At 43.8% G+C, this 20,123-nt stretch overlaps 1 protein-coding gene across 1 annotated transcript in view; it reads left to right on the forward strand.

Moving 5' to 3' along the window:
* ANO10 (anoctamin 10) overlaps positions 1 to 20,123 on the forward strand; it is a 233,319-nt gene that overhangs the window by 205,448 nt on the left and 7,748 nt on the right. The gene's annotated exons all lie outside the window — the stretch shown is intronic.

A 20,123-nucleotide genomic window follows, 5' to 3' on the forward strand; every position in this document is an offset into this window, starting at 1 on the left:
GTGGATGCCAGAGCTCCAGGCATCACATCTTCACACACATGTCCAAAGGCAAGGGGATAAAAACAGTGCTGCTCTTCAGAGTCTCTTTATATTAAGGAAGAAAACGTTACCCAAAGTCCACCAGCAGACTTACCCTGAAGCCCCACTGGCCAGGATTTAGTTACTGGTTCATGCCCTGACTACTGAGGAGACTGAAGGCACCTGGCATTTTCAGCTTCTAGAGTGAAAGATGGGCTCTTATAGGAAGGAAGCAGCAGAGACGGGCTGGGAAGGGAAGGCAGTGAGTAGCAACAGAAGGGAATGCAGTGAGTAGCAACAGAAGGGAATACAGCTCGTTCTGATACAGTTTTTTTAAACATTTTATTTGCTATTAGAATATAGTTGATTTACAGTGTCATGTTAGTTTCAGGTGTCCAGCAGAGTGATTCATTTATACATATAAATATATCCATTCTTTTTCAGATTCCTTTCCCATATAGGTCATTACAAAATATTGAGTAGAGTTCCCTGTGCTATCCTTGTTGGTTATCTATTTTATATATAGTAGTGTGTATTTGTTAATTCCAAACTCCTGATTTATCCCTCCCCCCGACATTTCCCCTTTGGTAACAGTGACAATTTTACTTCTTTTCCAATTTGGATTCCTTGTATTTCTTTTTCTTCTCTGATTGCCGTGGCTAGGACTTCCAAAACTATGTTGAAAAAAGTGGCGAGAGTGGACATCCTTGTCTCGATCCTGATCTTAGAGGAAATGCTTTCAGTTTTTCACCATTGAGAATGATGTTAGCTGTGGGTTTGTTGTATATGGCCTTTATTATGTTGAGGTAGATTCCCTCTGTGCCCACTTTCTGGAGAGTCTTTATCATAAATGGGTGTTGAATTTTGTCAAAAGCTTTTTCTGCATCTATTGAGATGATCATGTGGTTTTTATTCTTCGGTTTGTTAATGTGGTCTATCACACTGATTGATGTGCAGATATTGAAGAATCTTTGCATCCCTGGGATAAATCCCACTTGATCATGGTGTATGATCCTTTTAATGTGTTGTTGCATTTGATTTGCTAGTGTTTTGTTGAGGATCTTTGTGTCTGTGTTTATCAGTGATATTGACCTGTAATTTTCTCTGGTAGATTAAAGTTTGCAAGGAGCTCTGAATGTCAGGAAAATGCACAGCTAAGGGGAGCTGCATGAAATGAAGATGTAAAGGAAAGATGGGGGGATGCTGGGGGGATGTGCTGGATGAAGGGGCTCAAAAAGATCATAGTAGGCTCAGTGATGACGGTCCAAAAGGACAAGTTAAAATTTAATCAGGATCAACTGAAGGTCTTGCTTTTTTTTTTAGAAAAATCAATCACAAAAGTACAGGCAAAAAACATCTGACCAGACCAAGTACATGTGAAAAAAGCAGGCCTGTCTCCTTAGCTGCAAGTTCAAATGAGCTAGAGGAAAGGCTGCCAGAGAAGCTTATAGCTAGAGGCAAAGCTGCCAGAGAAGCTTATAACCAGAGGTTGCAGGAAGAGACTAATTTCCAGAACAAAGAGGTACAACCCCAAGGCCTCCTGGGCCCAGCCCTGTCTCCTGCCCAGTCTCTATCCCTGGATTTCTCTGCCACCTTCATTCTTTGGTATCACCCTCTCACTGCTCAGAAAGCCCCTCTCGGTGGCAGCTCAGCACATGCCTTCCCTCATTTAATACTTGGTCAGGTGCTGGCTTCTCCAGTCCTTCCTGACCCGTGGCCCCCAGGCCCTAAGTAGAATGGACCACTGACGCCATGTTTCCCCACCACACTCCTGCCTAACACTTACCAGCCCCTCAGCCCTACCCATCTCGCGGCTGGACACAAGCTCAGCTGTGAGCGACTCAGAGGATCCCTGGTGCCTGTGTAGTGCCGGGCACGAATAGTAGGTGTTGATGACTGGTCACTGGTCTAGTGAATTAATAAGTGAATGTTCCAGTGTGTTCTGAGCACACCAAGACGAGTGTCTCTCAAACTCTGAAGTGCCCGTGGGCTCTTGTTAAAATGTGGATTCTGATTGAGCTGGTCTGGGACGGAGCCCCAGATTCTGCATCAGGACGGGGTCCCAGGTGAAGCAGCTGTTGCTGCTCCTTGGACCACACTTGGCGTGGCAAGGACCAGAGTATCGTTAAATTCCAGGCACTGCATTTCAGTAAAGACATTGAAGAATTCAGGAGTGACCAGAATGTTCTGATGCTGGGGGAGGATTGTTTTCTGTCTCTATGTTTTAGGTTCTTGTGTTACCAACTAGTGATAATAATAGCATCCGGCTCGTGGAGTTACTGCGAGGCCAGTTGGCACGAGGCTGGTTGGCACGAGGCTGGCAGAGTGACAGGCACACAGTGAACAGTAGCTGCTCTCACTGTTGTCATTTTTGTTACGACTCCAAAAGTGGGACCTGGGACCTGGCCAGAAGGAACATTGGGATAGATGTGGCAAAATATAAAGAAGACCTTCCTAATCATCACAGTGGACCAGAATGAGGAGGGGAGGGGTCTACTTTGTGAGGGGTGCCCTCCCTCTGACTGGGAATGTTCAAGCAGACTTTGCTGCCCAGCTGGCAGGAGGGCCGGCGAAGGGCCGATCAGCACAGTCCCTTCCAGTTCTGCTTTGGTATGAAAGGGACCTGGGTTTATAGAGACACATAAGGGAAGAAGCAAACGAGCAGCGCTTTTCTTCCGTGGTGTCCATCACTCAGGAACCAGCTCTTCCAGAATCTTCATGTTGTGGCTAACAGGAGGGTTTTGTTTGTTTGCTTCCCAGAGTTAGAGAAGGTGATGTTGAAAACTAGGAAAGGAGTCAAAAAGAAATGATAACGTTCCCGCATGGTAACTGCAGGAGACAGAAGACCAGTGTGGCTGCAGGGAAGGGGGGAGGGTCACGGAGAGTTGGCCAGTGGTTGGCAAAATCGATCCTTGCACACTGGACCGTGCCTTTATCCCTGAAGCACAGGAAGCCACTGAAAGGGCTTGAGCATCTTCACATTTACATTAGGTTACAGCATAGAGGACAGATTGGGAGGTGTAGCCAGAGAGGATACAAGTGGACCAGTAAGGAGGTTGTTCCACCAGTTTCCATGATGGGTTCACGTGGAGGTAGTCAAGATGTGGAGAAGTAGACAAAGCTGAGAGATGATTAGGAGATGGAGTCAACCAAACTTGGTTTTCTGAGGCTCCTTGGCTGTGCATTTCACTAATTGGGAAGATAGCCTAGCTTCAGAAGATGATCTTAAATTTAATTTTGTCAGTTTAGAAACATCCAGGGGAAGATGGCAAGCAGGCATTGGTTATGTGAGTGTTACGTGAGTTTAGAGGAAAATCCCGGCTGGCAATGGAGATGTGTGCGTGCTCTGCCCATAGATGGTCGCCGAGGCCATGGTGTGTGTGATCTCTCTTAGGGAGAGCGTGTCGAGCTGCACTGTCTGTGGTCGCCCTTAGCCACCTGCAGCTACTGAAATTTAAATTGGTTCAAATTAAATCAGATGAAAAATTCAGTTCCTCAGTTGCACTGACCACATTTTGAGTGCTTAATAAATCATTCCCAGCATCACTGAAAGTTCTGTTGGACAGTGCTAATCTAAAATGAAGAGAGGGCCTAGAATTGATCTTGGAGGAATGCCAGCTCTTGAGGGCCTGCCAGAAGAAGACCAGATAGAGAGGTTGGGAGGGCAGGAAGGCCAGGTGGGCTGTCACGTCACAGAGTCAAGGGCAGAAGTGTCAGGAAGGAGATGGTTGCAAAATGTCAACCGCGGCTATGAAAGCATCAGATGAAGACCGGGGCATGCCCCTTGGATTGAACCATACGGCACTCAGGGTGATCTTAGGTTAATAGGACCGGGAGCCGATTTGGAGTGGTTGGGAAGCAAGAGGTGAGAAAACAATCAGGATAGACAACTCTATCAACAAGTTTGTCTGGGAAGGGAGGCGAAAACTACAGTGTCAGCTGGAGGGGAGCACGTGGGTAAGAGGTGGAGGGGAGGGTTTTGTTCATTTGTTTAATGAGAGAAACCAGGATGTTTAATAGCCTATGAAGAATTCTAGGAATTTATCCCCCAGATACACTCACATGTTCATAAGGACGCACACACACCCGTAACCTAAATATCCTGGCTTAGAGGGGGGCTACTTAAATGAACTGCCCTGTCCGTACAGTAGAATTCTTGCAGATATTCAAAAGAAAAAGAACTTTCTACAATTCCCGATATAGGGCCGTCTCCAAGATTTATTTTGCAAGATACAGAATAGGATATATTATGCGACCCTCTGTATTAAAAACAAGAAAGTAGATATTTCAGAAATATCCTACACCGATATTTGGGGGAAAAAAGACTTCTGAAAGAATGATCACGAAATTGGTAATGTAATAAGATGAGGGACTGGGGCACAAAGATAGGGGTGAATTTTTTTTCACAATATATTTTTTTAGTGCTTGATTCTTTTCAACTATGTACATGCATCTTAAAAATAGAAATATCTTTTAAAGTCGTTTGGACGGATTCATTTGAGAGAGAGGTTGAGTAATCAGGAGAGGAGAGAGAGAAGTCCCGCCTCTCTGGCCAGGACCCCTTGACCCTTGATTATGCCATTGACCAGAACTTCATGAAATCAAGCATATTTTTACTTCAAATGAGATTTGGTGACGTTCCATCTTAACCATCCCCTATATCTATTGCTGGAGAACAAATGACCCCAGGACAAACATTCACCCCCTCATAGCGTCTGTGTCTGCAAGTGGCTCCTGGGTGCCTCTCGAGGCAGTAATCAAGGAGTCGGCCAGGGCTGCAGGCGTCAGGGCTGACTGGGGGGGGCTCCCCTCCCCAGCTCATGGCCTCAGGGCAGGGACATCAGTTCCTCAGCACGTGGGCTGCTCACACCCAGCAGCCGACTCCGTCAGAGCCAGCAAGCGAGAGAGGGAGCCCCCAGGACGGAAGCCGCAGCCTCTTTGTAACCTCGTCTCGGAAGTGACGTCCCCTCTCTGTGCCGTGCTCTGTTGTCTAGAAGTGAGTCACTGGGTCCAGCCCACACTCTGGGAAAGGGGCTTCCGCAGGGAGAAGGAGGGCATTACTGGGGGCCCTCTTAGAGGCTGCCCACCACCTGTCCCCCAGTTCAGCTCAGTGGAACGCTTGTTGATATGCTCCCGTTCTATCGCAGTTCATCAAAATCATGTGTGCCGTGAACGCAAGGGAAGCCGTGCGTTCATCACTATCTGCTTTTCCTCAGAATAACCAGTTGTTTTTATCATTCTGCAGTAATGCTTTAGGGACTCCCAGCTGTTTTTATACTTTGTGGATTCCATCAACTTGATAAAATTTGGGAAGTTTGATAAAATAGGAAATGACCATCACTTCACCCTTCAAAATCATTAGGGAACATTTTCCTATACTATGTAAGAAAAAGGCCTTGTTGTTAGGAAGTATATACTGATGTAACTAGGGGCAAAGGGGTGTGTTGTCTGCCACTTACTCTCAAATGATTAAGAAAAAAATAATATAAAGAGAATGATAAACAGGGCAAAATGGAAGCAGTTGGTAAATCTGAGTAAGCGTATTTAAGATCCTTACACTATGCTTGCAATTTTTCTGTCAGTTTGAAATAATAGCAAATTTTAAAGTTTGGAAAAAAAATTCTCAGGCACCTCCCCAGACCTGCTAAATGAAAAGTGGGAACTCATCTTATGAAAGATCCTCAGGTACATTCTGATTACTGATCATCAAGGTTTGGGTCTCACTGCCTGAGAGCCCATCTCACTTTGCTCTTAAAGCTGCTGCATAGGGACTTCCCCAGTGGCACAGTGGTTAAGCATCGCCTGCCAATGCAGGGGACACAGGTTCGATCCCTGGTCCGGGAAGATCTCACATGCTGCAGAGCAACTAAGCCCGTACGCCACAACTGCTGAGGCTGTGCTCTAGTCCATGAACCACAACTACTGAGCCCGCGTGCCACGACTACTAAAGCCTGTGCGCTCTAGGGCCCACATGCTGCAACTACTGAGCCCACGTGCCGCAACTACTGAACCCCATGCGCCTAGAGCCCGTGCTCCGCAACAAGAGAAGCCACTGCAATGAGAAGCCTGTGCACCGCAAGGAAGAGTAGCCCCCGCTCGCCGCAACTAAAGAAAGCCTGCGTGCAGCAATGAAGACCCAACGCAGCCAAAAAAAGCTGCGCGTAGAGCATCTGAAATTGCCAAGTGGACTTTTGCTTCTTTGGTAAAGGAGGTCGTCCATGGGCTGGTGTTCATCCCCTCACCAGCACCCTTGGCTCTCCTCCAGCGGTAGAGTTGGCTCTCTGAGGGAAGGGGACTTCGATGGCAGAGGGGGCTCTAATTTTGAAGCCTAGGGAAGAAAGGAGCCCCCCGGGATGTGTTCGTGGTCGCTGTGAAGGGTAGATGCAGTTGGTCTCAGCACAGAACTGTGCATCCGCCCCAGCCTGCCTCTTGGGCTCACCCACAATTCTGGGCCACATCTTGATCACCCCCGTACAGGGGCCCTGGCTGAGCTTATCTAGTGAGTGACCCTGTCCTGGGGAGCCCACCGTCTGGTAGGGAAGCCACAGGCAGCCCAGGTGGAGCACAGGGTGGGGCCTGGCAGCCTTACCTGTGGCAGGCCAGGGAGGCTTCGTGGGAGGTGTGACACAAGAGTGGCTTTGAAGAGCAGCAGGAATTCACAGGTGCATGTAAAGCCGTGGGGCCCTGAGACTAGTCACCTGCTGCCAGGTCCCTGTGCTGGTCCCGGAGGTCGGGAGTGAGTGCCAAGCGTGGCCTGCTGCCCTGCCCTCGGTGCTGAGGGCGGTAGGGAGGGGACTAGAGAACCAGGAGAAGAGGCCCACGAGGTGGGTTCAAGGGCCAGTCTGGTGTGCCAACCTGGCCGGAAGCCCAGGGGTCTCCCCCTGTCTCCCGGGGGCTGCAAGCTCTTCACAGCATGAAGCATGCTTAGCCCAGTAGTAGATGCCATTGGTGGGGTCAGTGGGGCTCTGCTTCCCTGGGGATGGAGAGCAGTCCCTGGAGGGCGGGAGCTCCAGCGCCGTGGGGTGAGCTTGAGTTTGCACCTGAGGAGGGCTTTGCTTGGAAAGAGCTGTCATCTCATTGTGTTGAGGCCTTTGGGCCCTGACTCACCCTGCTGGTTTGTTTTGTTCCACTTCCCTCGGGCACGTTTTCCTCTGTGGTCACACGTGGCTGCTGGGCTGTGTGTGCCTGGGGAGTGACTGGCTTTTCTAGCCCACCCGAGGGAGCCTCGATACCGGTGCCAGTTCCTTTTTGAAAATAGGAACGGTGGGGCTTTGTCCCTGAGCTTCTTTTATTAATCATTATGGATGTTATTCTCTTCCCTTCCAATGGTTTTCATGCCCTCTTAATTAAGCCTATATGAGTAAGAGCATTTATCTGTGTGGCTTGCCATGTACTTACCTGGAATGCTTGGTTCAAAGGGTAAAAAAATATACATACCCACAACCTGGAACAACGGCATGATTATTTATTTGGTGCAAGCTTGTTTGTTTGACTTGTCCAGAACAACTTACGGAAACACTGGTTTGCTTCCCCCTCCTAGAGCTGCGTAACTTAACTGTGAATCAGCTGTGGGCTTTGCTAGGTGACACAGAATCACTTCACCCAAACCTGGCCGCGTGCTCCTGAAACATTTATCCCATCTCCTCTTAACAAAATGACTTGCAGGTCGTTCAGGGTAACAGGCAAAAATCATCTGTAGTTTATGACTTTTACCAAGGGATTCCCTGTTAGCAAACAGCTTATCTCTTACGCTTTCTGCTCTTCTTGGCTTCACACAAGAAAACAGCATTAATGGTAGAGGAAGAACTGAACAGTTGAAGACATGTTTAATTCAACACCTGCTGGATGGATCAGCTTGTATTTCTAAATAACAGAGCAAGGAGGTTGAGTTCTGACCCACTCGAAATAGTGTGACTTTTGGTTAGAACCTTTGTCAGAACCTAAGTATGAGGCTTAGGCAGGATTGTGCTGGCTGACAGCTTAACCTAAATGGCGACTGGGATCTCTTTTTCCGAAGGTTGGACTAAAGAGAACACTGATCACATGGGCTAGATGCTGTCTTTCTAGAACTTTCCAGTCTCTGAAAAGTGTGTCATGGAATCAGAGAAGGAAGCCATTGCTGCTCTCAAAGCATAAACTACAGCCACGTTTTAGACTTAGAAGCGGCGAGTAGAAGCAGGTGGAATTGGAATGAAGCTTCTTTTCTGAGGTGATTTTAGGAGCCTCACAAAGTGCGTTTTACTGCTGCTTCCCCTGTTAAGTACAGTCTTCTGAATGTGCCTTGTAGATAGAGCGACAATATTTTAGTCCTAGCTTTTACTCTCTTTCTGAATTCACAATTTTCTTTTCAATAACACACCTGAATTTTGGTAATACTGGCCTCACCTAGAGAACCAAGAACATCTAAATTCACCCATGTGTTTTGGGCCTAAGAAAAATCAGAACTTTTCTGTTTCCATTGGGTGAACAAAGTATGACCCTGTGATATTACATACAGAATAATAAATTAGCTCTTACTATATTTCCATTATTTTGGAAAGAACTGCAGAGATCCTTGGAACTGTGGTCAGAAACAGAGACGAGCTCATTCATGCACCTGCAATGCGGTCTCGCAGCGCCTCGCTCTGACCCACTTCCCTCCCATCTGGGCATCCTGGGAGCACTGCCCTTCAAGGCCGAGAGGGGCACGTGTGTAATGCACTAGGCAGTCAACCCATGATTGACTCCATAATTAGTTTCAGCGAAATTCTGAAGATCCCGTCTCAGCCCATCTAACACCGCACACGCCACAGGCCAAGTCTCGCCAAAGCACTCGCACGCTAAGGAGAAGCCCACTGTGGTCTGAGTAGGCTGTACTTGGGGTGGGGTGTCAGCCACAAATGCTCCGATTTCTTCATGCAGGCTCTGGGCTCTGGGCTCTGATCACACTGGGAGCTTGGATTCTTTGCTCTCGAAGACCTAGAGTTACACGTCTGCAAAGAAGTCATTTCTACTTCACAGACGAAGCTGTGCTGCTGTCCTCACGCAGGTGTTTCTGTTGTGCACACACATCGTTATGGCCTGTTCCTCTAAGAAACGTTAGCATCCAGTGTCAGATGTCAGTATAAGAGGGGAAGTGGGAAACCCACAGATATGTCCCCTGCAGTTCGGTGCTATGGGGACTCCGGACAGATTTCAATGGCCTGTTGTCACCAACTGGGACAGCATTGTGTCACTTCAGTTCTCGATGTCAGAAACCATTGACTGGCTGCCCAGGTGTGTGCAGGGCCCTGTGATGGAGCAGTGAGGAGTGGGCTGTGCCAGTGCCATCAGCCTGTGTGGCCGTCAGCACTGGGCACAGGGCCTGCCACTCACCCAGGAGGGATGCAGGTGATGCAGAATTCAAGTGGAATGAAAGACGTAGGGGAGAAGCAGGAACTAATCCTACTTCATGAGGCTTAGAGGTGGGAATCAGTGCGAATTAGCTGTTCTGAGCAAAAGGAAATCAAGAGGATGAAGGCTCGAGGCCCTGCCTAGCACTTAGGGTGTTTTTCTTGGAGAAAAAGATCAAGTATAACCATCAGCTGTTCCTGGCTCCAGCTTGACCCAGGCAGTGCCACTCGGCAGCCACGGGCACCCAGGTGGCCATTCCTACCCACCACGGGACAGGACCCGCCGCCACGGGACAGGACCCACCGCCCCAGGGGTGGAGGGTACATGTTCATCTCTTGGGCATGGGGGCAATAAAATCATAGTCAATATTATGATTATTGGCTTGGTTTTAGTCATAATGTTGACTTTGAGATATCAGATGGCACGAATGGAGGACATAGAAGTTTGTGTTTATCAAAGGGTCACACCCTGTTTAGGTGGGGAGAAAACCCAGCACTGCTGGGGACGATCCCAAGGGGGATGGGGAACTCCAGTGCTTTCTCTGCGCCCGAAGTCGTGCCTGCGTTTTACAAGGGGTGACGGGTGAGGCGCTTCTGCAGGCGGGAGCCCCCTCTGCAGGGAGCAAGGGCCCAAGTGCCTGCACAGGCAGGTGCCCAGAAAGGGGCGCAGACGCTGTGGGCACAGATGCAGCCACTCACACTCTCCTGCTGTCTTTTTCCTGGTGGTGACCATCAGTGTTTTCTTAGATTAAACGCTATTCCCCCTTGATATTAAGAAAAATGTTTATTTTAAATTAAAAAATTTTTTTGGTTGAAACCCTGGTGTGGGCAGTGGACTCTTTCCTACATTTCGTTTAGTGAACTGTTTACCTCAGCCTTTTATTTTTCTAAACTCTGGGTTTATCTTTCATGCCACAGTGAAATTGCATCCCCTCATACTCTGAGACTCGGGACTCACTGAAGGAGCCTTGTGGGGGGGGGGTTTCTTTGGAGCCGCCCCTTGTGGGTTGGTGCCTGTTATCCCTCTGTGTCGGTGCCTGTTCACATCCCATCCCCCAGCCTGAACCCTGAGCCCTGGAGTGTTCTTGCCCATCAACTTAGGACACATTAAAGATGAGGACTGACCAAGATCATTGTCGCAGATTTGGCTGGTTACAGACCCCTCTGGGTCTCATCTCCCTAGTAACCCGAGTGACCTGTGTGCTACGCACGGGGCTTCCTGACCTCGACAAACTCATGCTGCGGGAGAACGCTGCCTCCGTCCTTGGCTCCCAGGCTTCCAGACAGGAAGGGAGGGGTATCTTGCAGGCCCAGCACACCCTTCCTCCCAGGCCTCTGCCTGCATTCAGATCAAGAGAAGGCTGGTTCCTGAGCATGTGATGCTGTGAAAGTCTTGTCCAGGAAGCACTTCTTGCAGAACAGATGCTGTTGGTCATCTGGATGATCTGAACAACTGGGTTAGTTCCTGGTAGCATCAATGGATGTGTCAGTATCATGGGCTGATGGTAACAGATCAGATTGTCAACCTCTCTCTTCTGATAGACGGCCCAGGACCATATTGTAGCAGAACCTGGATGGAGGATTTCCTCCTGCATTTCAGTTTGCAAAATAACATCACACCTAGAGATCTAGTTACTACACTGAGTGATGCCTTTAAAAAAGTAACTCAATTTTTAAAAGAAACTTAGTCATTAGTCCTCTGATTTGGGGGTAAACTGATCACTATACTATTTTTACATGAATACTTGACAAAATATGAAACGCTCTTTTCCCTTTCTTACACAGAATTGGTGTCACCTTTGTCTTTTCTGCCCTGCCATCTCGGGCCATCCCTGTCATGTCGCTCTTGCCTTTGTCACCTTCTTTTGTGGTCGCAATGCACATTACATGATGTGATGTTCCAGAAGTATTAATTGTGGTATATATATTTATATTTTATATTTATATTATTTTTATTTCCTTATGATTAGTCATAGCTTGTTTTTGATCTTATGGACACTGATTCTTTTTATTTCCAGTTACACTTCTCTTTTACAAATTCCATCTGCCTTCTGACCTGATCCTACACGGTGGGACCAACTGCTCTGGGCCCCTGAGTGGCCAGGGTTAAGGCACCGTCAGCCGAAGCCTGGCCTCGAGCCACTGCTCTACTGTCCCCCTTTGTGGATGTCCTCAAGGCCCTCCAGAGCCCACAACTCTTATTCTCCACTCTCGTATCTGGATGTTTCCAAATTACATCCGTTCAACTCAGCTGCCTTTTAAGCAGCATCCGTTACCACTTTTCTCTCCTCATCTAGTAAAGGAGATGTCGCTGATCATAACCTTCCTGGTTCTTGGATAATTCATGAACATTTCTACTCCCTCTTTATGTGTTTAGTAAATTGCACTGTGTTGCCAGGTTTAGGTTTGCTCATTCTTTACATTTCCCTCTGTTGGAGTTGCTCTCTTAAGCTGTTCACCCATCACTAGCTTGCTTTTCCATGTTTTAGCTGTTCAAGTGCTTGTGATTTTGCCACCTAACTTTCCCACTACATTTTCCACACTTTCTTGTTCTTTGCCTTTCTTTAGAAGCCTTTCTTTAAAACATACTCACACGGATTTCTGTGTATTTTTTTAAATTAACTCTTAAACTTCCTTTCCAGAATTTTAGGCAACTTTTAAAATCTTGCTTAAATTTGTGCTTAAAGGTCAGAATAGGGTAAACATGGTGTGTTCTAGGGCCAGATTCCCTTGGTTTAGAGATTTAGCTGAAGCAGAAAAAAGTCTGAGCCAGGTGGGACAGGACAAGATTTCAGCCTCACCAAGAATTTCCAAAATACAGGCAAACCTTCACAGGATGGAAGTGTGGTCCATCCAAATCCGAATCTCACAGCACAGGTGAACCCAGTGGATAATGGGGTGATGTTATAATAGTCCAAAACCAGCACAGAGTCGGGACGCACCATCAGGCAAGGGCCGGGCAGCTGCAGGTTAGCAGCCTGGTCTCTGGAGCCACATGGCCTGGGCTCAAACCTCCTCTGAGCTGTGTGACCTCGGGCAGGTTTCTCAACCGCCCTGTGCCTCAGTTTCATCTTTAAATTGTTGATAATGGTGTGCCTCTCATCGGGCGGTTACAGGGAGCAAATGAGTTAGTATATGTATAGTTTAGAACAGCGCCTAGTATGTAATGTAAGTGGTGGTCACTGTGAATTAAGTTACATGCAGGTAATAGAATGTAACAGACATTAAAAGTTATATCAACAAAGCAGGAGGAAAAAAGAGGTTTTGACATACGAGCTTGGTTAGAAGTGCAGGAAATGGGGAGGGGGGAGGTCAGTAACCAAGACTCCCATGAAGCTGGCACAGAGGAACGTGTATGAAGCACAGGGACTCAGGGACACTGCCTGAGCCCCACAGCCTGCAGGAAACAATCTGTAGGGAGTGTGTCCACCTCACGCTAAGGCCCGGGGAGCCCAAGGAGGGGTTTGTTAGACTTATCACTTAGTGATTTCGTGTGGATTTTGGATAAATGGGAAGGATCACATGTAGGGTGCCCATAACTTGGAGAAAATATTAGCACCCACTGGTAGAGTATAAAAGGACAGCGGTGATGAGCAGCTCTGATGAGGGCTTTTTGTTCCTAATAATGTTTCCCAAACCCAGGGACGTGGGTCAGCCTCTCCTCAGTTTTGCTTTGTCATCTTTTGTTAGTGCCTTGCAGCCACCTGTGCACCTCTGTGGCCTGTAGCATTGGCAGATCTGTAATGATTTTCACAGCCCTGATTGGCTGTAGCTAAATCAGATGCGCACGGCTCCCTGCTCCAGCAGCGTCAGCACAGGAGCACACCTGAGGGTGGTTGAGAAGCAAGCCTCCGGCTTCTGCAGGGCCCCTCACTCTCAATTGAAAGTAATTTGCATTCTCAAAATATCTGCGAAGTTTTCTTTTAAAGTGCCTTTAACTTTTGGAAATTTCACTCTGAAACCCAAATAATATGCGGAGAACACAGGCTCAAAAGGTGATGTTTTAAAAAATTTATTTATTAAACTACAGTTGATTTACAATATTGTGTTAGTTTCAGGTGTACAGCTTCAGATTCTTTTTCAGTATAGCTTATTACAAGGTATTGAATATAGTTCCATGTGCTATACAGTAGACCTTGTTGTTTATCCATCCTATATATAATAGTTTGCATCTGCTAATCCCAAGTTCCCACTCCATCCCTCCTCCACTCCCCCTCCTTCGCAACCACAAGTCTGTTCTCTATGCCTGTGAGTCTGTTTCTGTTTCATAGATAAGTTCATTTGTGTCATATTTTAGATTCTACATATAAGTGGTATCACATGGTATTTGTCTATTCTGATTTACTTAGTATGATAATCTCCAGGTCCATCCATGTTGCTGCAAATGACATTATTTCATTCTTTTTTATGGCTGAGTAGTATTCCATTATATATATGTACCACATCTTCTTTATCCATTCATCTGTTGATGGACATTTAGGTTGCTTCCATGTCTTGGCTATTGTGAATAGTGCTGCTGTGAACATTGGGGTGCATGTATCTTTTCCAGTTATGGTTTCCTCCAGATATATGCCCAGGAGTGGGATTGCTGGATCATATGGCATCTCTATTTTTAGTTTTTTAAGGAACCTCCATATTGTTTTCCCTAGTGGCTGTACCAATTTACATTCCCACCAGCAGCGTAGGAGGGTTCCCTTTTCTCCATACCCTCTCTAGCATTTATTATTTGTAGACTTTTTAATGATGGCCATTCTGACCAGTGTGAGGTGACACCTCATTGTAGTTTTTTTTTTTAATTTTATTTATTTTAGTTATTTATTTTTGGCTGTGTTGGGTCTTCGTTGCTGCGCACAGGCTTTCTCTAGTTGTGGCAAGCAGGGGGGCTACTCTTGGTTGTGATGCACGGGCTTCTCATTGCAGTGGCTTCTCTTTGTTGCAGAGCACAGGCTCTAGGTGCATGGGCTTCAGTAGTTGTGATGCACAGGCTCAGCAGTTGTGGCACATGGACTTAGATGCTCCGCGGCATGTGGGATCTTCCCGGACCAGGGCTTGAACCCATGTCCCCTGCGTTGGCAGGCGGATTCTTAACCACTGCGCCACCAGGGAAGTCCCCTCATTGTAGTTTTGATTTGCATTTCTCTGATGATTAGCAATATGGAGGATCTTTTCATGTGCCTGCTAGCCATCTGTATGTCTTCTTTGGAGAAATGTCTATTTAGGTCCTCTGCCCATTTTTTGATTGGGTTGTTTGTTTTTTTGATACTGAGTTGCATGAGCTGTCTGTGTATTTTGGAAATTAAGCCCTTGTCAGTCATATTGTTTGCAAATATTTTCTCCCAGTCTGTAGGTTATCTTTTCATTTTGTTTATGGTTTCCTTTGCTGTGCAAAAGCTTATAAGTTTGATTAGATCCCTTTTTTTTTCTTTTTTTTAAATTTCTTTTGCCTTGCGAGACTGACCTAAGAAAATTTTACTGCGATTTATGTCTGAGAATGTTTTGCCTACGTTCTCTTCTAGGAGTGTTATGGTGTCATGTCTTATATTTAAGTCCTTAAGCCATTTCAAGTTTATTTTTGTGCGTGGTGTAAGGGTGTGTTCTAACTTTATTGACTTACATGTGGCTGTCCAGCTTTCCCAACACCACTTGCTGAAGAGGCTGTCTTTTCTCCCTTGTATAGTCTTGCCTCCTTTGTTGAAGATTAATTGACTAGGTGTGTGGGTTTATTTCTGGGCTCTCTATTATGTTCCATTGATGTTATGTGCCTGTTTTTGTGCCAATACCACGCTGTTTTAATTACTGTAGCTTTGTAGTGTTGTCTGAAGTCTGGGAGAGTTATGCCTCCATCTTTGTTTTTTCCCTCAGAATTGCTTTGGCAATTCTGGGTCTTTTGTGGTTCCATATAAATTTTAGGATTATTTGTTCTAGTTCTGTGAAAAATGTCATGGGTAATTTGATAAGGATCACATAAAATCTGTAGATTGCTTTGGGTTTTGTGGCCATTTTAACAATATTAATTCTTCCAATCTAGTAGCAGGGGATATTTTTCTATTTCTTTGGATTATCTTCAATTTCATTTATCAGTGTTTTACAGTTTCCAGCATATAGGTCTTTCACATCCTTGGTTAGGTTTATTCTAGGTTTTTTTTTTTGGCGGGGGGTGGGGGTGGACACTATTTTAAATGGAATTGTTTTTTACTTTCTACTTCTGATATTTCATTGTCAGTATAAAGAAATGCAACACATTTCTGTATATTGTTCTTGTATCCTGCTACCTTGCTGAATTCATTTATCAGTTCTAATCGTTTTTGTGTGGAGTCTCTAGGGTTTTCTATATAGAGTATCATTTCATCTGCATACAATGACAATTTTACCTCTTCCCATTTTATTTCTTTTTCTTATCTGATTACTGTATTAAGACTTCCAATCCTATGTCAAATAGAAGTGGTGAGAGTGGACATCCTTGTCTCATTCCAGAATTTAGCAGGAAGCCTTTCAACTTTTCACCATTGAGTATTATATTGGCTATGGGTTTATTGTAAATGGCTTTTATTATGTTGAGATAGGTTCCCTCTATACCCATTTTGGTGAGATATTTTTATCATGAATGGATGTTGAATTTTATCAAATGCTTTTTCTGTATCTATTGATGATCATGTGGTTTTTTACTTTTCTTTTGTTGATGTGGTGTATCACATTGATCAATTTGTGTTTTGAACCATCTTTGTGACCCTGGAATGAATCCAACTTGATCATGGCATATGATCCTTCTTATGTGTCATTGGATTCTGTTTGCTAATATTTTGCTGAGGATTTTTGCATCTATATTCATCAGAGATATTGGCCTGTAATATTCTTTTTTGGTAGTATCTTTGGTTTTGATATCAGGGTGATGGTGGCTTCATAGAATGACTTTGGGAGTGTTCCCTCCTCTTCAGTCTTTTGGAGGAGTTTGAGAAGAATAGGTATGAGTTCTTCTTTGTATGTTTGGTAGAATTCCCCAGTGAAGCCATCCAGTTCTGGACTTCTGTTTGCAGGGAGTTTTTAAAATTACAAATTCTATTTCATTTCTAATGATCAATCTGTTCAAATTATCTGTTTCTTGATTCAGTTCTGGCAGACTGCATGTTTCAAGAAACTTGTCCATTTCTCCTAGGTTGTCTATTTTGTTGGCATATGATTTCTTATGGTTTTTTGAATTTCTGTGGTATCAGTTCTTATTTCTCCTCTTTCATTTCTTACTTTATTTATTTGGTTCCTCTCTTTTCTTTGTGGTGAGCCTTTCTTCTTCTCTTTTCTTCTTGATGAGCCTTGGTGGCCAGAGGTTTGTTGATTTTGCTTATCCTTTCAAAAAAACAGCTCTTGGTTTTTTATTGATTTTTTCTATTTTTTTAATCTCTTTTATTTCCTCTCTGATCTTTATTATTTCCTTCCTTCTGCTGACTTTAGGTTTTGTTTCTTCTTCTTTTTCTAATTCTTTTAGGTAGTAGTTTAGGTTGTTTATTTGAGATTTTTCTTGTTTTTTTGAAGAAGGCCTGTATCACTATGAACTTCCCCTCTTAGGATTGTTTTTGCTGCATCCCATAGATTTTGTATGGTTGTGTTTTCATTGTCATTTGTCTCAAAGTATTTTTTGATTTTCTCTTTGATTTCATCACTGACCCATTGGTTTTTTAGTAGCATGTTGGTTAGTCTCCATGTAGTCATTTTTTTCTCATTTCTCTTTCTCTGGTTGATTTCTAGTTTCATGCCATTGTAGTCAGAGAAGATGCTTGAAATAATTTCTATCCTTTTAAATTTGTTGAGGCTTGTTTTGTGCCCTAGTATGTAGTCCATCCTAGAGAGTGTTCCATGTGCACTTGAAAACAATGTGTATTCTGGTTTTTTTAGACTTAGGTCCTGTAGATATCAATTAAGTCTAACTGTTCTATTGTGTCATTTAGAGTCTTTGTTTCCTTTTTGATTTTCTGCCTGGAAGATCTGTCCACTGATGTCAGTGGAGTGTTAAAATCTCCTACTATTATTGTGTTCCCATCAATTTCTCCTTTTTATGTTTGTATTTGTTTTAATGTATCTATGTGCTCCTATATTGGATGCATTTATATTATATAATATTAATAACAAGAATATTATAACAAGTATAATATTCTCTTCTTGTATTGATCCTTTTATCATTTTATAGTGTCCTTCTTTGTCTTTCTTTATGGCCTTTGTTTTAAAGTCTATTTTGTCTGATATGAGTATTGCGACCCTCGCTTTCTTGTTGTTTCCATTTGCATGAAATATCTTTTTCCATCCCCTCATTTTTAATCTATGTGGATCTCTTGCAGGCAGCATGTTGTAGGTTCTTGTTTTATTATCCAATCTGTCACTCTATGTCTTTTGATTGGAGTGTTTAGTTCATACACATTTAAGATAATTTATTGATAGGTATGTATTTATTGCCATTTTAAACCTTGTTTTCCTGTTGATTTTGTATTTCTTCTTTGTTCCTTTCTTCTTTTTGTTTTTCCTTTTGCAGTTTGATAATTTTCTTTTGTATTACACTTGAGTTCTTTTCTTACTGGTTTTTGTGAGTCTATTGTATGTTTTTTTTTAATTTAATTTTATTTATTTTTTTATACAGCAGGTTCTTATTAGTCATCAATTTTATACACATCAGCGTATACAGGTCAATCCCAATCGCCCAATTCATCACACCACCACCACCACCCCCCCGCCGCTTTCCCCCCTTGGTGTCCATACGTTTGTTCTCTACATCTGTGTCTCAATTTCTGCCCTGCAAACCGGTTCATCCATACCATTTTTCTAGGTTCCACATATATGCGTTAATATACAATATTTGTTTTTCTCTTTCTGACTTACTTCACTCTGTATGACAGTCTCTAGGTCCATCCACGTGTCAACAAATGACCGAATTTCGTTCCTTTTTATGGCTGAGTAATATTCCATTGTATATACGTACCACATCTTCTTTATCCATTCGTCTGTCGTTGGGCATTTAGGTTGCTTCCATGACCTGGCTATTGTAAATAGTGCTGCAATGAACATTGGGGTGCATGTGTCCTTTTGAATTATGGTTTTCTCTGGGTATATGCCCAGTAGTGGGATTGCTGGATCATATGGTAATTCTATTTTTAGTTTTTTAAGGAACCTCCATACTGTTCTTCATAGTGGCTGTATCAATTTACATTCCCACCAACAGTGCAAGAGGGTTCCCTTTTCTCCACACCCTCTCCAGCATTTGTTGTTTGTAGATTTTCTGATGATGCCCATTCTAACTGGTGTGAGGTGATACCTCATTGTAGTTTTGATTTGCATTTCTCTAATAATTAGTGATGTTGAGCAGCTTTTCATGTGCTTCTTGGCCATCTGTATGTCTTCTTTGGAGAAATGTCTATTTAGGTCTTCTGCCCATTTTTGGATTAGGTTGTTTGTTTTTTTAATATTGAGCTGCATGAGCTGTTTGTGTATTTTGGAGATTAATCCTTTGTCCGTTGATTCATTTGCAAATATTTTCTCCCATTCTGAGGGTTGTCTTTTTGTCTTGTTTATGGTTTTCTTTGCTGTGCAAAAGCTTTGAAGTTTCATTAGGTCCGATTTGTTTATTTTTGTTTTTATTTCCATTACTCTAGGAGGTGGATCAAAAAAGATCTTGCTGTGATTTATGTGATTTATGTGTTCTTCCTATGTTTTCCTCTAAGAGTTTTATAGTGTCTGGTCTTACATTTAGGTCTCGAATCCATTTTGAGTTTATTTTTGTGTATGGTGTTAGGGAGTGTTCTAATTTCATTCTTTTACATGTAGCTGTCCAGTTTTCCCAGCACCACTTATTGAAGAGACTGTCTTTTCTCCATTGTATATCCTTGCCTCCTCTGTCGTAGATTAGTTGACCACAGGTGCTTGGGTTTATCTCTGGGCTTTCTATCTTGTTCCATTGATCTATGTTTCTGTTATTGTATGTTTTTAATTTGTGGTTACCCTGGTTTTCAAGTATGGTAACCCATAACTATAACTACTTGCTTTAGACTGATAGTCATGCAAGCTCTACATTCTAAAAGATGTACATTATCCTACTACCCTCCACATTTTGATGTCCATTTTACATCTTCATGTTTATCCATTTGCTGTTCCTTGTAGTTGTAATCACATTCACAAAATTTTTAAAAAAAATTTTTTAATCTATGTACTGGCTTATTTAACTGACCTTCAATCCTTTTATATATTTGCCTTTCCTATTGTGATCTTCCCCTTTCTTATAGGTTCTTGCTTCTTTTCTATTTAAAGAAGACCTTTCAATATTTCTTTTAGGATAGGGTTAGTATTGCTGTATTCTTTTAGTTTTTGATTGAGAAATTCTTTCTCTCTCCTTTTAATCTAAATGATAATCTTGCTGGGTAGAGTATCCTAGGTTGCAGATTTTTCCCTTTCAGGACTTTGAATAGAGCTTGCCACTCCTTTCTGGCCTGCAATGTTTCTGTAGAGAAATCAGTTGATAGCCTTATGGGGGTTCCCTCGTAACTGACTCTTTTTCTCTTGCTGCCTTTAGAATCCTCTATAACTTTTGCCATTTTAATTATGATATGTCTTGGTGTGGGACTCTCTGTACTTCTTGTACCTGGATATCTTGTTTCCTTCTTTAGGTTTGGAAAGTTTTCAGCCATCATTTCTTCAAATACATCTTGATCCACTTTTCCCTTTCTTCGCCTTCTGGAATTCCTATTATGTGTAGATTGG

The sequence above is a fragment of the Eubalaena glacialis genome, chromosome 7, assembly GCF_028564815.1.
Source record: "Eubalaena glacialis isolate mEubGla1 chromosome 7, mEubGla1.1.hap2.+ XY, whole genome shotgun sequence".
NCBI lineage: Eukaryota > Metazoa > Chordata > Mammalia > Artiodactyla > Balaenidae > Eubalaena > Eubalaena glacialis.